The sequence below is a fragment of the Schistocerca nitens genome, unplaced genomic scaffold (genome assembly GCF_023898315.1).
Source record: "Schistocerca nitens isolate TAMUIC-IGC-003100 unplaced genomic scaffold, iqSchNite1.1 HiC_scaffold_259, whole genome shotgun sequence".
NCBI classification, from domain to species: domain Eukaryota; kingdom Metazoa; phylum Arthropoda; class Insecta; order Orthoptera; family Acrididae; genus Schistocerca; species Schistocerca nitens.
The window spans coordinates 17,734-34,868 of NW_026045800.1; the positions used below are offsets into that span (position 1 = coordinate 17,734).

Sequence of the window (17,135 nt, forward strand, 5' to 3'; positions counted from 1 at the left end):
AGGTTTTGCCTTGCTGTTGCTGCAATCATGATCGTCACCCAGTGTTTGAAATCACAATGCTCTCATCACTTTACACTCATGTTCCGCACGCCGCAGGTTGCACTACCATTTCATTATCAGCAACAAGAAATTCGGCCGCCCCAGGGCGTGGGTAGCTGCCTGAGAGGTTAAATATATAGTCGAAAGGGGCAGTTGTTTGAGGTGCGATGCATGAGCAGCGAGTCGCAGCACAACAGGAAACTGTGTCGTGCACTGTTTTCTAGAGACGCGGGGAACGCTGGCGCAGGTAGCGTGGCCGAGCGGTCTAAGGCGCTGGTTTAAGGCACCAGTCTCTTCGGAGGCGTGGGTTCGAATCCCACCGCTGCCAATTTTTACTTCTCGTTTTTGTGCCATTGCGCTGTGTTCTCGTGGGGTAGAACGCAGCTCCTGCGGCGGCCGCGTCGCGTAGGTAGCGTGGCCGAGCGGTCTAAGGCGCTGGTTTCAGGCACCAGTCTCTTCGGAGGCGTGGGTTCGAATCCCACCGCTGCCAACGTTTTCTGTCTCGAAAACAGGAGCACTGATTTCCCGCGAAGGAAATAGCGCAGCAAAGCGTGAGCGTCGCTCTCTTAAACTGTCGTAGCACAGTGCGCGGTGTAACAACAGGATTCACCGGCGCAGTTTGGTCTCATGATTGCTGGCGTTCGTCTCCACGAGATACGTCCAGAGCATGCCGTTCTACGAAGTGGAAGCGTTAATTTTTGCAGATGTCGTCAAGTAGCGGGTGGACGCTCACCGTGTTTGTTGGAGGAGTGCGTGTGTCGTTATCCGGTGTCGTCTAGTGGCTAGGATACCTGGCTCTCACCCAGGAGGCCCGGGTTCGATTCCCGGTACCGGAAATCCACCATTTTGTTGCTCCTCTTAGGCGACTTGTCCCGACTTTGCTCGACTGACGCTACGCTGACGCTTGCAGAAAAGCACGTTAAGTATGAATGACGGCCACAAGTGACGGCGAGAGAGATGCGACACCTGTCCACCTGTGGTCAACAGACTTGGAGGACTGCAAGACACTGCCAGGGAGATGAATGCAGCTACCCACTCTGGTTAGTGTCCTAACACCGCAGGCACGTTTCGTTTGCCCGTATACATATAATGGAGATCGCGTCTGACGCAGTGGGCTGAGCTTTGCTGTGTACCGGGCGGGTGCAGTCGCGAGAACTGCTTCCCCGGGCGCCTCCGCGGCCGTGATCGTCTAGTGGTTAGGACATTGCGTTGTGGCCGCAAAAACCCAGGTTCGAATCCTGGTCACGGCAATTTTGAAGGTTTTGCCTTGCTGTTGCTGCAATCATGATCGTCACCCAGTGTTTGAAATCACAATGCTCTCATCACTTTACACTCATGTTCCGCACGCCGCAGGTTGCACTACCATTTCATTATCAGCAACAAGAAATTCGGCCGCCCCAGGGCGTGGGTAGCTGCCTGAGAGGTTAAATATATAGTCGAAAGGGGCAGTTGTTTGAGGTGCGATGCATGAGCAGCGAGTCGCAGCACAACAGGAAACTGTGTCGTGCACTGTTTTCTAGAGACGCGGGGAACGCTGGCGCAGGTAGCGTGGCCGAGCGGTCTAAGGCGCTGGTTTAAGGCACCAGTCTCTTCGGAGGCGTGGGTTCGAATCCCACCGCTGCCAATTTTTACTTCTCGTTTTTGTGCCATTGCGCTGTGTTCTCGTGGGGTAGAACGCAGCTCCTGCGGCGGCCGCGTCGCGTAGGTAGCGTGGCCGAGCGGTCTAAGGCGCTGGTTTCAGGCACCAGTCTCTTCGGAGGCGTGGGTTCGAATCCCACCGCTGCCAACGTTTTCTGTCTCGAAAACAGGAGCACTGATTTCCCGCGAAGGAAATAGCGCAGCAAAGCGTGAGCGTCGCTCTCTTAAACTGTCGTAGCACAGTGCGCGGTGTAACAACAGGATTCACCGGCGCAGTTTGGTCTCATGATTGCTGGCGTTCGTCTCCACGAGATACGTCCAGAGCATGCCGTTCTACGAAGTGGAAGCGTTAATTTTTGCAGATGTCGTCAAGTAGCGGGTGGACGCTCACCGTGTTTGTTGGAGGAGTGCGTGTGTCGTTATCCGGTGTCGTCTAGTGGCTAGGATACCTGGCTCTCACCCAGGAGGCCCGGGTTCGATTCCCGGTACCGGAAATCCACCATTTTGTTGCTCCTCTTAGGCGACTTGTCCCGACTTTGCTCGACTGACGCTACGCTGACGCTTGCAGAAAAGCACGTTAAGTATGAATGACGGCCACAAGTGACGGCGAGAGAGATGCGACACCTGTCCACCTGTGGTCAACAGACTTGGAGGACTGCAAGACACTGCCAGGGAGATGAATGCAGCTACCCACTCTGGTTAGTGTCCTAACAGCGCAGGCACGTTTCGTTTGCCCGTATACATATAATGGAGATCGCGTCTGACGCAGTGGGCTGAGCTTTGCTGTGTACCGGGCGGGTGCAGTCGCGAGAACTGCTTCCCCGGGCGCCTCCGCGGCCGTGATCGTCTAGTGGTTAGGACATTGCGTTGTGGCCGCAAAAACCCAGGTTCGAATCCTGGTCACGGCAATTTTGAAGGTTTTGCCTTGCTGTTGCTGCAATCATGATCGTCACCCAGTGTTTGAAATCACAATGCTCTCATCACTTTACACTCATGTTCCGCACGCCGCAGGTTGCACTACCATTTCATTATCAGCAACAAGAAATTCGGCCGCCCCAGGGCGTGGGTAGCTGCCTGAGAGGTTAAATATATAGTCGAAAGGGGCAGTTGTTTGAGGTGCGATGCATGAGCAGCGAGTCGCAGCACAACAGGAAACTGTGTCGTGCACTGTTTTCTAGAGACGCGGGGAACGCTGGCGCAGGTAGCGTGGCCGAGCGGTCTAAGGCGCTGGTTTAAGGCACCAGTCTCTTCGGAGGCGTGGGTTCGAATCCCACCGCTGCCAATTTTTACTTCTCGTTTTTGTGCCATTGCGCTGTGTTCTCGTGGGGTAGAACGCAGCTCCTGCGGCGGCCGCGTCGCGTAGGTAGCGTGGCCGAGCGGTCTAAGGCGCTGGTTTCAGGCACCAGTCTCTTCGGAGGCGTGGGTTCGAATCCCACCGCTGCCAACGTTTTCTGTCTCGAAAACAGGAGCACTGATTTCCCGCGAAGGAAATAGCGCAGCAAAGCGTGAGCGTCGCTCTCTTAAACTGTCGTAGCACAGTGCGCGGTGTAACAACAGGATTCACCGGCGCAGTTTGGTCTCATGATTGCTGGCGTTCGTCTCCACGAGATACGTCCAGAGCATGCCGTTCTACGAAGTGGAAGCGTTAATTTTTGCAGATGTCGTCAAGTAGCGGGTGGACGCTCACCGTGTTTGTTGGAGGAGTGCGTGTGTCGTTATCCGGTGTCGTCTAGTGGCTAGGATACCTGGCTCTCACCCAGGAGGCCCGGGTTCGATTCCCGGTACCGGAAATCCACCATTTTGTTGCTCCTCTTAGGCGACTTGTCCCGACTTTGCTCGACTGACGCTACGCTGACGCTTGCAGAAAAGCACGTTAAGTATGAATGACGGCCACAAGTGACGGCGAGAGAGATGCGACACCTGTCCACCTGTGGTCAACAGACTTGGAGGACTGCAAGACACTGCCAGGGAGATGAATGCAGCTACCCACTCTGGTTAGTGTCCTAACACCGCAGGCACGTTTCGTTTGCCCGTATACATATAATGGAGATCGCGTCTGACGCAGTGGGCTGAGCTTTGCTGTGTACCGGGCGGGTGCAGTCGCGAGAACTGCTTCCCCGGGCGCCTCCGCGGCCGTGATCGTCTAGTGGTTAGGACATTGCGTTGTGGCCGCAAAAACCCAGGTTCGAATCCTGGTCACGGCAATTTTGAAGGTTTTGCCTTGCTGTTGCTGCAATCATGATCGTCACCCAGTGTTTGAAATCACAATGCTCTCATCACTTTACACTCATGTTCCGCACGCCGCAGGTTGCACTACCATTTCATTATCAGCAACAAGAAATTCGGCCGCCCCAGGGCGTGGGTAGCTGCCTGAGAGGTTAAATATATAGTCGAAAGGGGCAGTTGTTTGAGGTGCGATGCATGAGCAGCGAGTCGCAGCACAACAGGAAACTGTGTCGTGCACTGTTTTCTAGAGACGCGGGGAACGCTGGCGCAGGTAGCGTGGCCGAGCGGTCTAAGGCGCTGGTTTAAGGCACCAGTCTCTTCGGAGGCGTGGGTTCGAATCCCACCGCTGCCAATTTTTACTTCTCGTTTTTGTGCCATTGCGCTGTGTTCTCGTGGGGTAGAACGCAGCTCCTGCGGCGGCCGCGTCGCGTAGGTAGCGTGGCCGAGCGGTCTAAGGCGCTGGTTTCAGGCACCAGTCTCTTCGGAGGCGTGGGTTCGAATCCCACCGCTGCCAACGTTTTCTGTCTCGAAAACAGGAGCACTGATTTCCCGCGAAGGAAATAGCGCAGCAAAGCGTGAGCGTCGCTCTCTTAAACTGTCGTAGCACAGTGCGCGGTGTAACAACAGGATTCACCGGCGCAGTTTGGTCTCATGATTGCTGGCGTTCGTCTCCACGAGATACGTCCAGAGCATGCCGTTCTACGAAGTGGAAGCGTTAATTTTTGCAGATGTCGTCAAGTAGCGGGTGGACGCTCACCGTGTTTGTTGGAGGAGTGCGTGTGTCGTTATCCGGTGTCGTCTAGTGGCTAGGATACCTGGCTCTCACCCAGGAGGCCCGGGTTCGATTCCCGGTACCGGAAATCCACCATTTTGTTGCTCCTCTTAGGCGACTTGTCCCGACTTTGCTCGACTGACGCTACGCTGACGCTTGCAGAAAAGCACGTTAAGTATGAATGACGGCCACAAGTGACGGCGAGAGAGATGCGACACCTGTCCACCTGTGGTCAACAGACTTGGAGGACTGCAAGACACTGCCAGGGAGATGAATGCAGCTACCCACTCTGGTTAGTGTCCTAACAGCGCAGGCACGTTTCGTTTGCCCGTATACATATAATGGAGATCGCGTCTGACGCAGTGGGCTGAGCTTTGCTGTGTACCGGGCGGGTGCAGTCGCGAGAACTGCTTCCCCGGGCGCCTCCGCGGCCGTGATCGTCTAGTGGTTAGGACATTGCGTTGTGGCCGCAAAAACCCAGGTTCGAATCCTGGTCACGGCAATTTTGAAGGTTTTGCCTTGCTGTTGCTGCAATCATGATCGTCACCCAGTGTTTGAAATCACAATGCTCTCATCACTTTACACTCATGTTCCGCACGCCGCAGGTTGCACTACCATTTCATTATCAGCAACAAGAAATTCGGCCGCCCCAGGGCGTGGGTAGCTGCCTGAGAGGTTAAATATATAGTCGAAAGGGGCAGTTGTTTGAGGTGCGATGCATGAGCAGCGAGTCGCAGCACAACAGGAAACTGTGTCGTGCACTGTTTTCTAGAGACGCGGGGAACGCTGGCGCAGGTAGCGTGGCCGAGCGGTCTAAGGCGCTGGTTTAAGGCACCAGTCTCTTCGGAGGCGTGGGTTCGAATCCCACCGCTGCCAATTTTTACTTCTCGTTTTTGTGCCATTGCGCTGTGTTCTCGTGGGGTAGAACGCAGCTCCTGCGGCGGCCGCGTCGCGTAGGTAGCGTGGCCGAGCGGTCTAAGGCGCTGGTTTCAGGCACCAGTCTCTTCGGAGGCGTGGGTTCGAATCCCACCGCTGCCAACGTTTTCTGTCTCGAAAACAGGAGCACTGATTTCCCGCGAAGGAAATAGCGCAGCAAAGCGTGAGCGTCGCTCTCTTAAACTGTCGTAGCACAGTGCGCGGTGTAACAACAGGATTCACCGGCGCAGTTTGGTCTCATGATTGCTGGCGTTCGTCTCCACGAGATACGTCCAGAGCATGCCGTTCTACGAAGTGGAAGCGTTAATTTTTGCAGATGTCGTCAAGTAGCGGGTGGACGCTCACCGTGTTTGTTGGAGGAGTGCGTGTGTCGTTATCCGGTGTCGTCTAGTGGCTAGGATACCTGGCTCTCACCCAGGAGGCCCGGGTTCGATTCCCGGTACCGGAAATCCACCATTTTGTTGCTCCTCTTAGGCGACTTGTCCCGACTTTGCTCGACTGACGCTACGCTGACGCTTGCAGAAAAGCACGTTAAGTATGAATGACGGCCACAAGTGACGGCGAGAGAGATGCGACACCTGTCCACCTGTGGTCAACAGACTTGGAGGACTGCAAGACACTGCCAGGGAGATGAATGCAGCTACCCACTCTGGTTAGTGTCCTAACAGCGCAGGCACGTTTCGTTTGCCCGTATACATATAATGGAGATCGCGTCTGACGCAGTGGGCTGAGCTTTGCTGTGTACCGGGCGGGTGCAGTCGCGAGAACTGCTTCCCCGGGCGCCTCCGCGGCCGTGATCGTCTAGTGGTTAGGACATTGCGTTGTGGCCGCAAAAACCCAGGTTCGAATCCTGGTCACGGCAATTTTGAAGGTTTTGCCTTGCTGTTGCTGCAATCATGATCGTCACCCAGTGTTTGAAATCACAATGCTCTCATCACTTTACACTCATGTTCCGCACGCCGCAGGTTGCACTACCATTTCATTATCAGCAACAAGAAATTCGGCCGCCCCAGGGCGTGGGTAGCTGCCTGAGAGGTTAAATATATAGTCGAAAGGGGCAGTTGTTTGAGGTGCGATGCATGAGCAGCGAGTCGCAGCACAACAGGAAACTGTGTCGTGCACTGTTTTCTAGAGACGCGGGGAACGCTGGCGCAGGTAGCGTGGCCGAGCGGTCTAAGGCGCTGGTTTAAGGCACCAGTCTCTTCGGAGGCGTGGGTTCGAATCCCACCGCTGCCAATTTTTACTTCTCGTTTTTGTGCCATTGCGCTGTGTTCTCGTGGGGTAGAACGCAGCTCCTGCGGCGGCCGCGTCGCGTAGGTAGCGTGGCCGAGCGGTCTAAGGCGCTGGTTTCAGGCACCAGTCTCTTCGGAGGCGTGGGTTCGAATCCCACCGCTGCCAACGTTTTCTGTCTCGAAAACAGGAGCACTGATTTCCCGCGAAGGAAATAGCGCAGCAAAGCGTGAGCGTCGCTCTCTTAAACTGTCGTAGCACAGTGCGCGGTGTAACAACAGGATTCACCGGCGCAGTTTGGTCTCATGATTGCTGGCGTTCGTCTCCACGAGATACGTCCAGAGCATGCCGTTCTACGAAGTGGAAGCGTTAATTTTTGCAGATGTCGTCAAGTAGCGGGTGGACGCTCACCGTGTTTGTTGGAGGAGTGCGTGTGTCGTTATCCGGTGTCGTCTAGTGGCTAGGATACCTGGCTCTCACCCAGGAGGCCCGGGTTCGATTCCCGGTACCGGAAATCCACCATTTTGTTGCTCCTCTTAGGCGACTTGTCCCGACTTTGCTCGACTGACGCTACGCTGACGCTTGCAGAAAAGCACGTTAAGTATGAATGACGGCCACAAGTGACGGCGAGAGAGATGCGACACCTGTCCACCTGTGGTCAACAGACTTGGAGGACTGCAAGACACTGCCAGGGAGATGAATGCAGCTACCCACTCTGGTTAGTGTCCTAACACCGCAGGCACGTTTCGTTTGCCCGTATACATATAATGGAGATCGCGTCTGACGCAGTGGGCTGAGCTTTGCTGTGTACCGGGCGGGTGCAGTCGCGAGAACTGCTTCCCCGGGCGCCTCCGCGGCCGTGATCGTCTAGTGGTTAGGACATTGCGTTGTGGCCGCAAAAACCCAGGTTCGAATCCTGGTCACGGCAATTTTGAAGGTTTTGCCTTGCTGTTGCTGCAATCATGATCGTCACCCAGTGTTTGAAATCACAATGCTCTCATCACTTTACACTCATGTTCCGCACGCCGCAGGTTGCACTACCATTTCATTATCAGCAACAAGAAATTCGGCCGCCCCAGGGCGTGGGTAGCTGCCTGAGAGGTTAAATATATAGTCGAAAGGGGCAGTTGTTTGAGGTGCGATGCATGAGCAGCGAGTCGCAGCACAACAGGAAACTGTGTCGTGCACTGTTTTCTAGAGACGCGGGGAACGCTGGCGCAGGTAGCGTGGCCGAGCGGTCTAAGGCGCTGGTTTAAGGCACCAGTCTCTTCGGAGGCGTGGGTTCGAATCCCACCGCTGCCAATTTTTACTTCTCGTTTTTGTGCCATTGCGCTGTGTTCTCGTGGGGTAGAACGCAGCTCCTGCGGCGGCCGCGTCGCGTAGGTAGCGTGGCCGAGCGGTCTAAGGCGCTGGTTTCAGGCACCAGTCTCTTCGGAGGCGTGGGTTCGAATCCCACCGCTGCCAACGTTTTCTGTCTCGAAAACAGGAGCACTGATTTCCCGCGAAGGAAATAGCGCAGCAAAGCGTGAGCGTCGCTCTCTTAAACTGTCGTAGCACAGTGCGCGGTGTAACAACAGGATTCACCGGCGCAGTTTGGTCTCATGATTGCTGGCGTTCGTCTCCACGAGATACGTCCAGAGCATGCCGTTCTACGAAGTGGAAGCGTTAATTTTTGCAGATGTCGTCAAGTAGCGGGTGGACGCTCACCGTGTTTGTTGGAGGAGTGCGTGTGTCGTTATCCGGTGTCGTCTAGTGGCTAGGATACCTGGCTCTCACCCAGGAGGCCCGGGTTCGATTCCCGGTACCGGAAATCCACCATTTTGTTGCTCCTCTTAGGCGACTTGTCCCGACTTTGCTCGACTGACGCTACGCTGACGCTTGCAGAAAAGCACGTTAAGTATGAATGACGGCCACAAGTGACGGCGAGAGAGATGCGACACCTGTCCACCTGTGGTCAACAGACTTGGAGGACTGCAAGACACTGCCAGGGAGATGAATGCAGCTACCCACTCTGGTTAGTGTCCTAACAGCGCAGGCACGTTTCGTTTGCCCGTATACATATAATGGAGATCGCGTCTGACGCAGTGGGCTGAGCTTTGCTGTGTACCGGGCGGGTGCAGTCGCGAGAACTGCTTCCCCGGGCGCCTCCGCGGCCGTGATCGTCTAGTGGTTAGGACATTGCGTTGTGGCCGCAAAAACCCAGGTTCGAATCCTGGTCACGGCAATTTTGAAGGTTTTGCCTTGCTGTTGCTGCAATCATGATCGTCACCCAGTGTTTGAAATCACAATGCTCTCATCACTTTACACTCATGTTCCGCACGCCGCAGGTTGCACTACCATTTCATTATCAGCAACAAGAAATTCGGCCGCCCCAGGGCGTGGGTAGCTGCCTGAGAGGTTAAATATATAGTCGAAAGGGGCAGTTGTTTGAGGTGCGATGCATGAGCAGCGAGTCGCAGCACAACAGGAAACTGTGTCGTGCACTGTTTTCTAGAGACGCGGGGAACGCTGGCGCAGGTAGCGTGGCCGAGCGGTCTAAGGCGCTGGTTTAAGGCACCAGTCTCTTCGGAGGCGTGGGTTCGAATCCCACCGCTGCCAATTTTTACTTCTCGTTTTTGTGCCATTGCGCTGTGTTCTCGTGGGGTAGAACGCAGCTCCTGCGGCGGCCGCGTCGCGTAGGTAGCGTGGCCGAGCGGTCTAAGGCGCTGGTTTCAGGCACCAGTCTCTTCGGAGGCGTGGGTTCGAATCCCACCGCTGCCAACGTTTTCTGTCTCGAAAACAGGAGCACTGATTTCCCGCGAAGGAAATAGCGCAGCAAAGCGTGAGCGTCGCTCTCTTAAACTGTCGTAGCACAGTGCGCGGTGTAACAACAGGATTCACCGGCGCAGTTTGGTCTCATGATTGCTGGCGTTCGTCTCCACGAGATACGTCCAGAGCATGCCGTTCTACGAAGTGGAAGCGTTAATTTTTGCAGATGTCGTCAAGTAGCGGGTGGACGCTCACCGTGTTTGTTGGAGGAGTGCGTGTGTCGTTATCCGGTGTCGTCTAGTGGCTAGGATACCTGGCTCTCACCCAGGAGGCCCGGGTTCGATTCCCGGTACCGGAAATCCACCATTTTGTTGCTCCTCTTAGGCGACTTGTCCCGACTTTGCTCGACTGACGCTACGCTGACGCTTGCAGAAAAGCACGTTAAGTATGAATGACGGCCACAAGTGACGGCGAGAGAGATGCGACACCTGTCCACCTGTGGTCAACAGACTTGGAGGACTGCAAGACACTGCCAGGGAGATGAATGCAGCTACCCACTCTGGTTAGTGTCCTAACACCGCAGGCACGTTTCGTTTGCCCGTATACATATAATGGAGATCGCGTCTGACGCAGTGGGCTGAGCTTTGCTGTGTACCGGGCGGGTGCAGTCGCGAGAACTGCTTCCCCGGGCGCCTCCGCGGCCGTGATCGTCTAGTGGTTAGGACATTGCGTTGTGGCCGCAAAAACCCAGGTTCGAATCCTGGTCACGGCAATTTTGAAGGTTTTGCCTTGCTGTTGCTGCAATCATGATCGTCACCCAGTGTTTGAAATCACAATGCTCTCATCACTTTACACTCATGTTCCGCACGCCGCAGGTTGCACTACCATTTCATTATCAGCAACAAGAAATTCGGCCGCCCCAGGGCGTGGGTAGCTGCCTGAGAGGTTAAATATATAGTCGAAAGGGGCAGTTGTTTGAGGTGCGATGCATGAGCAGCGAGTCGCAGCACAACAGGAAACTGTGTCGTGCACTGTTTTCTAGAGACGCGGGGAACGCTGGCGCAGGTAGCGTGGCCGAGCGGTCTAAGGCGCTGGTTTAAGGCACCAGTCTCTTCGGAGGCGTGGGTTCGAATCCCACCGCTGCCAATTTTTACTTCTCGTTTTTGTGCCATTGCGCTGTGTTCTCGTGGGGTAGAACGCAGCTCCTGCGGCGGCCGCGTCGCGTAGGTAGCGTGGCCGAGCGGTCTAAGGCGCTGGTTTCAGGCACCAGTCTCTTCGGAGGCGTGGGTTCGAATCCCACCGCTGCCAACGTTTTCTGTCTCGAAAACAGGAGCACTGATTTCCCGCGAAGGAAATAGCGCAGCAAAGCGTGAGCGTCGCTCTCTTAAACTGTCGTAGCACAGTGCGCGGTGTAACAACAGGATTCACCGGCGCAGTTTGGTCTCATGATTGCTGGCGTTCGTCTCCACGAGATACGTCCAGAGCATGCCGTTCTACGAAGTGGAAGCGTTAATTTTTGCAGATGTCGTCAAGTAGCGGGTGGACGCTCACCGTGTTTGTTGGAGGAGTGCGTGTGTCGTTATCCGGTGTCGTCTAGTGGCTAGGATACCTGGCTCTCACCCAGGAGGCCCGGGTTCGATTCCCGGTACCGGAAATCCACCATTTTGTTGCTCCTCTTAGGCGACTTGTCCCGACTTTGCTCGACTGACGCTACGCTGACGCTTGCAGAAAAGCACGTTAAGTATGAATGACGGCCACAAGTGACGGCGAGAGAGATGCGACACCTGTCCACCTGTGGTCAACAGACTTGGAGGACTGCAAGACACTGCCAGGGAGATGAATGCAGCTACCCACTCTGGTTAGTGTCCTAACAGCGCAGGCACGTTTCGTTTGCCCGTATACATATAATGGAGATCGCGTCTGACGCAGTGGGCTGAGCTTTGCTGTGTACCGGGCGGGTGCAGTCGCGAGAACTGCTTCCCCGGGCGCCTCCGCGGCCGTGATCGTCTAGTGGTTAGGACATTGCGTTGTGGCCGCAAAAACCCAGGTTCGAATCCTGGTCACGGCAATTTTGAAGGTTTTGCCTTGCTGTTGCTGCAATCATGATCGTCACCCAGTGTTTGAAATCACAATGCTCTCATCACTTTACACTCATGTTCCGCACGCCGCAGGTTGCACTACCATTTCATTATCAGCAACAAGAAATTCGGCCGCCCCAGGGCGTGGGTAGCTGCCTGAGAGGTTAAATATATAGTCGAAAGGGGCAGTTGTTTGAGGTGCGATGCATGAGCAGCGAGTCGCAGCACAACAGGAAACTGTGTCGTGCACTGTTTTCTAGAGACGCGGGGAACGCTGGCGCAGGTAGCGTGGCCGAGCGGTCTAAGGCGCTGGTTTAAGGCACCAGTCTCTTCGGAGGCGTGGGTTCGAATCCCACCGCTGCCAATTTTTACTTCTCGTTTTTGTGCCATTGCGCTGTGTTCTCGTGGGGTAGAACGCAGCTCCTGCGGCGGCCGCGTCGCGTAGGTAGCGTGGCCGAGCGGTCTAAGGCGCTGGTTTCAGGCACCAGTCTCTTCGGAGGCGTGGGTTCGAATCCCACCGCTGCCAACGTTTTCTGTCTCGAAAACAGGAGCACTGATTTCCCGCGAAGGAAATAGCGCAGCAAAGCGTGAGCGTCGCTCTCTTAAACTGTCGTAGCACAGTGCGCGGTGTAACAACAGGATTCACCGGCGCAGTTTGGTCTCATGATTGCTGGCGTTCGTCTCCACGAGATACGTCCAGAGCATGCCGTTCTACGAAGTGGAAGCGTTAATTTTTGCAGATGTCGTCAAGTAGCGGGTGGACGCTCACCGTGTTTGTTGGAGGAGTGCGTGTGTCGTTATCCGGTGTCGTCTAGTGGCTAGGATACCTGGCTCTCACCCAGGAGGCCCGGGTTCGATTCCCGGTACCGGAAATCCACCATTTTGTTGCTCCTCTTAGGCGACTTGTCCCGACTTTGCTCGACTGACGCTACGCTGACGCTTGCAGAAAAGCACGTTAAGTATGAATGACGGCCACAAGTGACGGCGAGAGAGATGCGACACCTGTCCACCTGTGGTCAACAGACTTGGAGGACTGCAAGACACTGCCAGGGAGATGAATGCAGCTACCCACTCTGGTTAGTGTCCTAACAGCGCAGGCACGTTTCGTTTGCCCGTATACATATAATGGAGATCGCGTCTGACGCAGTGGGCTGAGCTTTGCTGTGTACCGGGCGGGTGCAGTCGCGAGAACTGCTTCCCCGGGCGCCTCCGCGGCCGTGATCGTCTAGTGGTTAGGACATTGCGTTGTGGCCGCAAAAACCCAGGTTCGAATCCTGGTCACGGCAATTTTGAAGGTTTTGCCTTGCTGTTGCTGCAATCATGATCGTCACCCAGTGTTTGAAATCACAATGCTCTCATCACTTTACACTCATGTTCCGCACGCCGCAGGTTGCACTACCATTTCATTATCAGCAACAAGAAATTCGGCCGCCCCAGGGCGTGGGTAGCTGCCTGAGAGGTTAAATATATAGTCGAAAGGGGCAGTTGTTTGAGGTGCGATGCATGAGCAGCGAGTCGCAGCACAACAGGAAACTGTGTCGTGCACTGTTTTCTAGAGACGCGGGGAACGCTGGCGCAGGTAGCGTGGCCGAGCGGTCTAAGGCGCTGGTTTAAGGCACCAGTCTCTTCGGAGGCGTGGGTTCGAATCCCACCGCTGCCAATTTTTACTTCTCGTTTTTGTGCCATTGCGCTGTGTTCTCGTGGGGTAGAACGCAGCTCCTGCGGCGGCCGCGTCGCGTAGGTAGCGTGGCCGAGCGGTCTAAGGCGCTGGTTTCAGGCACCAGTCTCTTCGGAGGCGTGGGTTCGAATCCCACCGCTGCCAACGTTTTCTGTCTCGAAAACAGGAGCACTGATTTCCCGCGAAGGAAATAGCGCAGCAAAGCGTGAGCGTCGCTCTCTTAAACTGTCGTAGCACAGTGCGCGGTGTAACAACAGGATTCACCGGCGCAGTTTGGTCTCATGATTGCTGGCGTTCGTCTCCACGAGATACGTCCAGAGCATGCCGTTCTACGAAGTGGAAGCGTTAATTTTTGCAGATGTCGTCAAGTAGCGGGTGGACGCTCACCGTGTTTGTTGGAGGAGTGCGTGTGTCGTTATCCGGTGTCGTCTAGTGGCTAGGATACCTGGCTCTCACCCAGGAGGCCCGGGTTCGATTCCCGGTACCGGAAATCCACCATTTTGTTGCTCCTCTTAGGCGACTTGTCCCGACTTTGCTCGACTGACGCTACGCTGACGCTTGCAGAAAAGCACGTTAAGTATGAATGACGGCCACAAGTGACGGCGAGAGAGATGCGACACCTGTCCACCTGTGGTCAACAGACTTGGAGGACTGCAAGACACTGCCAGGGAGATGAATGCAGCTACCCACTCTGGTTAGTGTCCTAACACCGCAGGCACGTTTCGTTTGCCCGTATACATATAATGGAGATCGCGTCTGACGCAGTGGGCTGAGCTTTGCTGTGTACCGGGCGGGTGCAGTCGCGAGAACTGCTTCCCCGGGCGCCTCCGCGGCCGTGATCGTCTAGTGGTTAGGACATTGCGTTGTGGCCGCAAAAACCCAGGTTCGAATCCTGGTCACGGCAATTTTGAAGGTTTTGCCTTGCTGTTGCTGCAATCATGATCGTCACCCAGTGTTTGAAATCACAATGCTCTCATCACTTTACACTCATGTTCCGCACGCCGCAGGTTGCACTACCATTTCATTATCAGCAACAAGAAATTCGGCCGCCCCAGGGCGTGGGTAGCTGCCTGAGAGGTTAAATATATAGTCGAAAGGGGCAGTTGTTTGAGGTGCGATGCATGAGCAGCGAGTCGCAGCACAACAGGAAACTGTGTCGTGCACTGTTTTCTAGAGACGCGGGGAACGCTGGCGCAGGTAGCGTGGCCGAGCGGTCTAAGGCGCTGGTTTAAGGCACCAGTCTCTTCGGAGGCGTGGGTTCGAATCCCACCGCTGCCAATTTTTACTTCTCGTTTTTGTGCCATTGCGCTGTGTTCTCGTGGGGTAGAACGCAGCTCCTGCGGCGGCCGCGTCGCGTAGGTAGCGTGGCCGAGCGGTCTAAGGCGCTGGTTTCAGGCACCAGTCTCTTCGGAGGCGTGGGTTCGAATCCCACCGCTGCCAACGTTTTCTGTCTCGAAAACAGGAGCACTGATTTCCCGCGAAGGAAATAGCGCAGCAAAGCGTGAGCGTCGCTCTCTTAAACTGTCGTAGCACAGTGCGCGGTGTAACAACAGGATTCACCGGCGCAGTTTGGTCTCATGATTGCTGGCGTTCGTCTCCACGAGATACGTCCAGAGCATGCCGTTCTACGAAGTGGAAGCGTTAATTTTTGCAGATGTCGTCAAGTAGCGGGTGGACGCTCACCGTGTTTGTTGGAGGAGTGCGTGTGTCGTTATCCGGTGTCGTCTAGTGGCTAGGATACCTGGCTCTCACCCAGGAGGCCCGGGTTCGATTCCCGGTACCGGAAATCCACCATTTTGTTGCTCCTCTTAGGCGACTTGTCCCGACTTTGCTCGACTGACGCTACGCTGACGCTTGCAGAAAAGCACGTTAAGTATGAATGACGGCCACAAGTGACGGCGAGAGAGATGCGACACCTGTCCACCTGTGGTCAACAGACTTGGAGGACTGCAAGACACTGCCAGGGAGATGAATGCAGCTACCCACTCTGGTTAGTGTCCTAACAGCGCAGGCACGTTTCGTTTGCCCGTATACATATAATGGAGATCGCGTCTGACGCAGTGGGCTGAGCTTTGCTGTGTACCGGGCGGGTGCAGTCGCGAGAACTGCTTCCCCGGGCGCCTCCGCGGCCGTGATCGTCTAGTGGTTAGGACATTGCGTTGTGGCCGCAAAAACCCAGGTTCGAATCCTGGTCACGGCAATTTTGAAGGTTTTGCCTTGCTGTTGCTGCAATCATGATCGTCACCCAGTGTTTGAAATCACAATGCTCTCATCACTTTACACTCATGTTCCGCACGCCGCAGGTTGCACTACCATTTCATTATCAGCAACAAGAAATTCGGCCGCCCCAGGGCGTGGGTAGCTGCCTGAGAGGTTAAATATATAGTCGAAAGGGGCAGTTGTTTGAGGTGCGATGCATGAGCAGCGAGTCGCAGCACAACAGGAAACTGTGTCGTGCACTGTTTTCTAGAGACGCGGGGAACGCTGGCGCAGGTAGCGTGGCCGAGCGGTCTAAGGCGCTGGTTTAAGGCACCAGTCTCTTCGGAGGCGTGGGTTCGAATCCCACCGCTGCCAATTTTTACTTCTCGTTTTTGTGCCATTGCGCTGTGTTCTCGTGGGGTAGAACGCAGCTCCTGCGGCGGCCGCGTCGCGTAGGTAGCGTGGCCGAGCGGTCTAAGGCGCTGGTTTCAGGCACCAGTCTCTTCGGAGGCGTGGGTTCGAATCCCACCGCTGCCAACGTTTTCTGTCTCGAAAACAGGAGCACTGATTTCCCGCGAAGGAAATAGCGCAGCAAAGCGTGAGCGTCGCTCTCTTAAACTGTCGTAGCACAGTGCGCGGTGTAACAACAGGATTCACCGGCGCAGTTTGGTCTCATGATTGCTGGCGTTCGTCTCCACGAGATACGTCCAGAGCATGCCGTTCTACGAAGTGGAAGCGTTAATTTTTGCAGATGTCGTCAAGTAGCGGGTGGACGCTCACCGTGTTTGTTGGAGGAGTGCGTGTGTCGTTATCCGGTGTCGTCTAGTGGCTAGGATACCTGGCTCTCACCCAGGAGGCCCGGGTTCGATTCCCGGTACCGGAAATCCACCATTTTGTTGCTCCTCTTAGGCGACTTGTCCCGACTTTGCTCGACTGACGCTACGCTGACGCTTGCAGAAAAGCACGTTAAGTATGAATGACGGCCACAAGTGACGGCGAGAGAGATGCGACACCTGTCCACCTGTGGTCAACAGACTTGGAGGACTGCAAGACACTGCCAGGGAGATGAATGCAGCTACCCACTCTGGTTAGTGTCCTAACAGCGCAGGCACGTTTCGTTTGCCCGTATACATATAATGGAGATCGCGTCTGACGCAGTGGGCTGAGCTTTGCTGTGTACCGGGCGGGTGCAGTCGCGAGAACTGCTTCCCCGGGCGCCTCCGCGGCCGTGATCGTCTAGTGGTTAGGACATTGCGTTGTGGCCGCAAAAACCCAGGTTCGAATCCTGGTCACGGCAATTTTGAAGGTTTTGCCTTGCTGTTGCTGCAATCATGATCGTCACCCAGTGTTTGAAATCACAATGCTCTCATCACTTTACACTCATGTTCCGCACGCCGCAGGTTGCACTACCATTTCATTATCAGCAACAAGAAATTCGGCCGCCCCAGGGCGTGGGTAGCTGCCTGAGAGGTTAAATATATAGTCGAAAGGGGCAGTTGTTTGAGGTGCGATGCATGAGCAGCGAGTCGCAGCACAACAGGAAACTGTGTCGTGCACTGTTTTCTAGAGACGCGGGGAACGCTGGCGCAGG

General features: G+C 55.3%; 52 non-coding genes across 52 annotated transcripts; all 52 read left to right on the forward strand.

Annotated features, from left to right (window-relative positions):
• The first annotated feature begins 285 nt into the window (after positions 1-285).
• Trnal-aag (transfer RNA leucine (anticodon AAG)) lies at positions 286-367 on the forward strand. The gene has a single exon. It is a non-coding gene; the product is annotated as a tRNA-Leu (tRNA).
• Positions 368-447: 80 nt separating this feature from the next.
• On the forward strand, positions 448-529 carry Trnal-cag (transfer RNA leucine (anticodon CAG)). The gene has a single exon. It is a non-coding gene; the product is annotated as a tRNA-Leu (tRNA).
• A 274-nt stretch (positions 530-803) lies between these two features.
• On the forward strand, positions 804-875 carry Trnae-cuc (transfer RNA glutamic acid (anticodon CUC)). The gene has a single exon. It is a non-coding gene; the product is annotated as a tRNA-Glu (tRNA).
• A 342-nt stretch (positions 876-1,217) lies between these two features.
• Positions 1,218-1,289, forward strand: Trnah-gug (transfer RNA histidin (anticodon GUG)). Its single transcript has one exon. It is a non-coding gene; the product is annotated as a tRNA-His (tRNA).
• Positions 1,290-1,581: 292 nt separating this feature from the next.
• On the forward strand, positions 1,582-1,663 carry Trnal-aag (transfer RNA leucine (anticodon AAG)). Its single transcript has one exon. It is a non-coding gene; the product is annotated as a tRNA-Leu (tRNA).
• An 80-nt stretch (positions 1,664-1,743) lies between these two features.
• Trnal-cag (transfer RNA leucine (anticodon CAG)) lies at positions 1,744-1,825 on the forward strand. The gene has a single exon. It is a non-coding gene; the product is annotated as a tRNA-Leu (tRNA).
• Positions 1,826-2,099: 274 nt separating this feature from the next.
• On the forward strand, positions 2,100-2,171 carry Trnae-cuc (transfer RNA glutamic acid (anticodon CUC)). Its single transcript has one exon. It is a non-coding gene; the product is annotated as a tRNA-Glu (tRNA).
• Positions 2,172-2,513: 342 nt separating this feature from the next.
• Trnah-gug (transfer RNA histidin (anticodon GUG)) lies at positions 2,514-2,585 on the forward strand. The gene has a single exon. It is a non-coding gene; the product is annotated as a tRNA-His (tRNA).
• A 292-nt stretch (positions 2,586-2,877) lies between these two features.
• Trnal-aag (transfer RNA leucine (anticodon AAG)) lies at positions 2,878-2,959 on the forward strand. Its single transcript has one exon. It is a non-coding gene; the product is annotated as a tRNA-Leu (tRNA).
• An 80-nt stretch (positions 2,960-3,039) lies between these two features.
• Positions 3,040-3,121, forward strand: Trnal-cag (transfer RNA leucine (anticodon CAG)). Its single transcript has one exon. It is a non-coding gene; the product is annotated as a tRNA-Leu (tRNA).
• A 274-nt stretch (positions 3,122-3,395) lies between these two features.
• Positions 3,396-3,467, forward strand: Trnae-cuc (transfer RNA glutamic acid (anticodon CUC)). The gene has a single exon. It is a non-coding gene; the product is annotated as a tRNA-Glu (tRNA).
• A 342-nt stretch (positions 3,468-3,809) lies between these two features.
• Trnah-gug (transfer RNA histidin (anticodon GUG)) lies at positions 3,810-3,881 on the forward strand. The gene has a single exon. It is a non-coding gene; the product is annotated as a tRNA-His (tRNA).
• Positions 3,882-4,173: 292 nt separating this feature from the next.
• On the forward strand, positions 4,174-4,255 carry Trnal-aag (transfer RNA leucine (anticodon AAG)). The gene has a single exon. It is a non-coding gene; the product is annotated as a tRNA-Leu (tRNA).
• An 80-nt stretch (positions 4,256-4,335) lies between these two features.
• On the forward strand, positions 4,336-4,417 carry Trnal-cag (transfer RNA leucine (anticodon CAG)). The gene has a single exon. It is a non-coding gene; the product is annotated as a tRNA-Leu (tRNA).
• Positions 4,418-4,691: 274 nt separating this feature from the next.
• On the forward strand, positions 4,692-4,763 carry Trnae-cuc (transfer RNA glutamic acid (anticodon CUC)). The gene has a single exon. It is a non-coding gene; the product is annotated as a tRNA-Glu (tRNA).
• A 342-nt stretch (positions 4,764-5,105) lies between these two features.
• Trnah-gug (transfer RNA histidin (anticodon GUG)) lies at positions 5,106-5,177 on the forward strand. Its single transcript has one exon. It is a non-coding gene; the product is annotated as a tRNA-His (tRNA).
• Positions 5,178-5,469: 292 nt separating this feature from the next.
• Positions 5,470-5,551, forward strand: Trnal-aag (transfer RNA leucine (anticodon AAG)). Its single transcript has one exon. It is a non-coding gene; the product is annotated as a tRNA-Leu (tRNA).
• An 80-nt stretch (positions 5,552-5,631) lies between these two features.
• On the forward strand, positions 5,632-5,713 carry Trnal-cag (transfer RNA leucine (anticodon CAG)). Its single transcript has one exon. It is a non-coding gene; the product is annotated as a tRNA-Leu (tRNA).
• A 274-nt stretch (positions 5,714-5,987) lies between these two features.
• Trnae-cuc (transfer RNA glutamic acid (anticodon CUC)) lies at positions 5,988-6,059 on the forward strand. Its single transcript has one exon. It is a non-coding gene; the product is annotated as a tRNA-Glu (tRNA).
• Positions 6,060-6,401: 342 nt separating this feature from the next.
• Positions 6,402-6,473, forward strand: Trnah-gug (transfer RNA histidin (anticodon GUG)). The gene has a single exon. It is a non-coding gene; the product is annotated as a tRNA-His (tRNA).
• Positions 6,474-6,765: 292 nt separating this feature from the next.
• Positions 6,766-6,847, forward strand: Trnal-aag (transfer RNA leucine (anticodon AAG)). Its single transcript has one exon. It is a non-coding gene; the product is annotated as a tRNA-Leu (tRNA).
• An 80-nt stretch (positions 6,848-6,927) lies between these two features.
• On the forward strand, positions 6,928-7,009 carry Trnal-cag (transfer RNA leucine (anticodon CAG)). Its single transcript has one exon. It is a non-coding gene; the product is annotated as a tRNA-Leu (tRNA).
• Positions 7,010-7,283: 274 nt separating this feature from the next.
• Trnae-cuc (transfer RNA glutamic acid (anticodon CUC)) lies at positions 7,284-7,355 on the forward strand. Its single transcript has one exon. It is a non-coding gene; the product is annotated as a tRNA-Glu (tRNA).
• A 342-nt stretch (positions 7,356-7,697) lies between these two features.
• Positions 7,698-7,769, forward strand: Trnah-gug (transfer RNA histidin (anticodon GUG)). Its single transcript has one exon. It is a non-coding gene; the product is annotated as a tRNA-His (tRNA).
• Positions 7,770-8,061: 292 nt separating this feature from the next.
• Trnal-aag (transfer RNA leucine (anticodon AAG)) lies at positions 8,062-8,143 on the forward strand. Its single transcript has one exon. It is a non-coding gene; the product is annotated as a tRNA-Leu (tRNA).
• Positions 8,144-8,223: 80 nt separating this feature from the next.
• On the forward strand, positions 8,224-8,305 carry Trnal-cag (transfer RNA leucine (anticodon CAG)). Its single transcript has one exon. It is a non-coding gene; the product is annotated as a tRNA-Leu (tRNA).
• A 274-nt stretch (positions 8,306-8,579) lies between these two features.
• On the forward strand, positions 8,580-8,651 carry Trnae-cuc (transfer RNA glutamic acid (anticodon CUC)). The gene has a single exon. It is a non-coding gene; the product is annotated as a tRNA-Glu (tRNA).
• Positions 8,652-8,993: 342 nt separating this feature from the next.
• Positions 8,994-9,065, forward strand: Trnah-gug (transfer RNA histidin (anticodon GUG)). Its single transcript has one exon. It is a non-coding gene; the product is annotated as a tRNA-His (tRNA).
• A 292-nt stretch (positions 9,066-9,357) lies between these two features.
• On the forward strand, positions 9,358-9,439 carry Trnal-aag (transfer RNA leucine (anticodon AAG)). The gene has a single exon. It is a non-coding gene; the product is annotated as a tRNA-Leu (tRNA).
• Positions 9,440-9,519: 80 nt separating this feature from the next.
• Trnal-cag (transfer RNA leucine (anticodon CAG)) lies at positions 9,520-9,601 on the forward strand. The gene has a single exon. It is a non-coding gene; the product is annotated as a tRNA-Leu (tRNA).
• A 274-nt stretch (positions 9,602-9,875) lies between these two features.
• Positions 9,876-9,947, forward strand: Trnae-cuc (transfer RNA glutamic acid (anticodon CUC)). The gene has a single exon. It is a non-coding gene; the product is annotated as a tRNA-Glu (tRNA).
• A 342-nt stretch (positions 9,948-10,289) lies between these two features.
• Positions 10,290-10,361, forward strand: Trnah-gug (transfer RNA histidin (anticodon GUG)). The gene has a single exon. It is a non-coding gene; the product is annotated as a tRNA-His (tRNA).
• Positions 10,362-10,653: 292 nt separating this feature from the next.
• Positions 10,654-10,735, forward strand: Trnal-aag (transfer RNA leucine (anticodon AAG)). The gene has a single exon. It is a non-coding gene; the product is annotated as a tRNA-Leu (tRNA).
• An 80-nt stretch (positions 10,736-10,815) lies between these two features.
• On the forward strand, positions 10,816-10,897 carry Trnal-cag (transfer RNA leucine (anticodon CAG)). The gene has a single exon. It is a non-coding gene; the product is annotated as a tRNA-Leu (tRNA).
• Positions 10,898-11,171: 274 nt separating this feature from the next.
• Positions 11,172-11,243, forward strand: Trnae-cuc (transfer RNA glutamic acid (anticodon CUC)). Its single transcript has one exon. It is a non-coding gene; the product is annotated as a tRNA-Glu (tRNA).
• Positions 11,244-11,585: 342 nt separating this feature from the next.
• On the forward strand, positions 11,586-11,657 carry Trnah-gug (transfer RNA histidin (anticodon GUG)). Its single transcript has one exon. It is a non-coding gene; the product is annotated as a tRNA-His (tRNA).
• A 292-nt stretch (positions 11,658-11,949) lies between these two features.
• Positions 11,950-12,031, forward strand: Trnal-aag (transfer RNA leucine (anticodon AAG)). Its single transcript has one exon. It is a non-coding gene; the product is annotated as a tRNA-Leu (tRNA).
• Positions 12,032-12,111: 80 nt separating this feature from the next.
• On the forward strand, positions 12,112-12,193 carry Trnal-cag (transfer RNA leucine (anticodon CAG)). The gene has a single exon. It is a non-coding gene; the product is annotated as a tRNA-Leu (tRNA).
• Positions 12,194-12,467: 274 nt separating this feature from the next.
• On the forward strand, positions 12,468-12,539 carry Trnae-cuc (transfer RNA glutamic acid (anticodon CUC)). The gene has a single exon. It is a non-coding gene; the product is annotated as a tRNA-Glu (tRNA).
• Positions 12,540-12,881: 342 nt separating this feature from the next.
• Trnah-gug (transfer RNA histidin (anticodon GUG)) lies at positions 12,882-12,953 on the forward strand. The gene has a single exon. It is a non-coding gene; the product is annotated as a tRNA-His (tRNA).
• A 292-nt stretch (positions 12,954-13,245) lies between these two features.
• Trnal-aag (transfer RNA leucine (anticodon AAG)) lies at positions 13,246-13,327 on the forward strand. The gene has a single exon. It is a non-coding gene; the product is annotated as a tRNA-Leu (tRNA).
• Positions 13,328-13,407: 80 nt separating this feature from the next.
• Trnal-cag (transfer RNA leucine (anticodon CAG)) lies at positions 13,408-13,489 on the forward strand. The gene has a single exon. It is a non-coding gene; the product is annotated as a tRNA-Leu (tRNA).
• A 274-nt stretch (positions 13,490-13,763) lies between these two features.
• Positions 13,764-13,835, forward strand: Trnae-cuc (transfer RNA glutamic acid (anticodon CUC)). The gene has a single exon. It is a non-coding gene; the product is annotated as a tRNA-Glu (tRNA).
• A 342-nt stretch (positions 13,836-14,177) lies between these two features.
• On the forward strand, positions 14,178-14,249 carry Trnah-gug (transfer RNA histidin (anticodon GUG)). The gene has a single exon. It is a non-coding gene; the product is annotated as a tRNA-His (tRNA).
• Positions 14,250-14,541: 292 nt separating this feature from the next.
• On the forward strand, positions 14,542-14,623 carry Trnal-aag (transfer RNA leucine (anticodon AAG)). Its single transcript has one exon. It is a non-coding gene; the product is annotated as a tRNA-Leu (tRNA).
• Positions 14,624-14,703: 80 nt separating this feature from the next.
• On the forward strand, positions 14,704-14,785 carry Trnal-cag (transfer RNA leucine (anticodon CAG)). The gene has a single exon. It is a non-coding gene; the product is annotated as a tRNA-Leu (tRNA).
• Positions 14,786-15,059: 274 nt separating this feature from the next.
• Trnae-cuc (transfer RNA glutamic acid (anticodon CUC)) lies at positions 15,060-15,131 on the forward strand. The gene has a single exon. It is a non-coding gene; the product is annotated as a tRNA-Glu (tRNA).
• A 342-nt stretch (positions 15,132-15,473) lies between these two features.
• Positions 15,474-15,545, forward strand: Trnah-gug (transfer RNA histidin (anticodon GUG)). Its single transcript has one exon. It is a non-coding gene; the product is annotated as a tRNA-His (tRNA).
• Positions 15,546-15,837: 292 nt separating this feature from the next.
• Positions 15,838-15,919, forward strand: Trnal-aag (transfer RNA leucine (anticodon AAG)). Its single transcript has one exon. It is a non-coding gene; the product is annotated as a tRNA-Leu (tRNA).
• Positions 15,920-15,999: 80 nt separating this feature from the next.
• Positions 16,000-16,081, forward strand: Trnal-cag (transfer RNA leucine (anticodon CAG)). Its single transcript has one exon. It is a non-coding gene; the product is annotated as a tRNA-Leu (tRNA).
• Positions 16,082-16,355: 274 nt separating this feature from the next.
• Trnae-cuc (transfer RNA glutamic acid (anticodon CUC)) lies at positions 16,356-16,427 on the forward strand. Its single transcript has one exon. It is a non-coding gene; the product is annotated as a tRNA-Glu (tRNA).
• A 342-nt stretch (positions 16,428-16,769) lies between these two features.
• Trnah-gug (transfer RNA histidin (anticodon GUG)) lies at positions 16,770-16,841 on the forward strand. Its single transcript has one exon. It is a non-coding gene; the product is annotated as a tRNA-His (tRNA).
• The last annotated feature ends 294 nt before the right edge of the window (positions 16,842-17,135 follow it).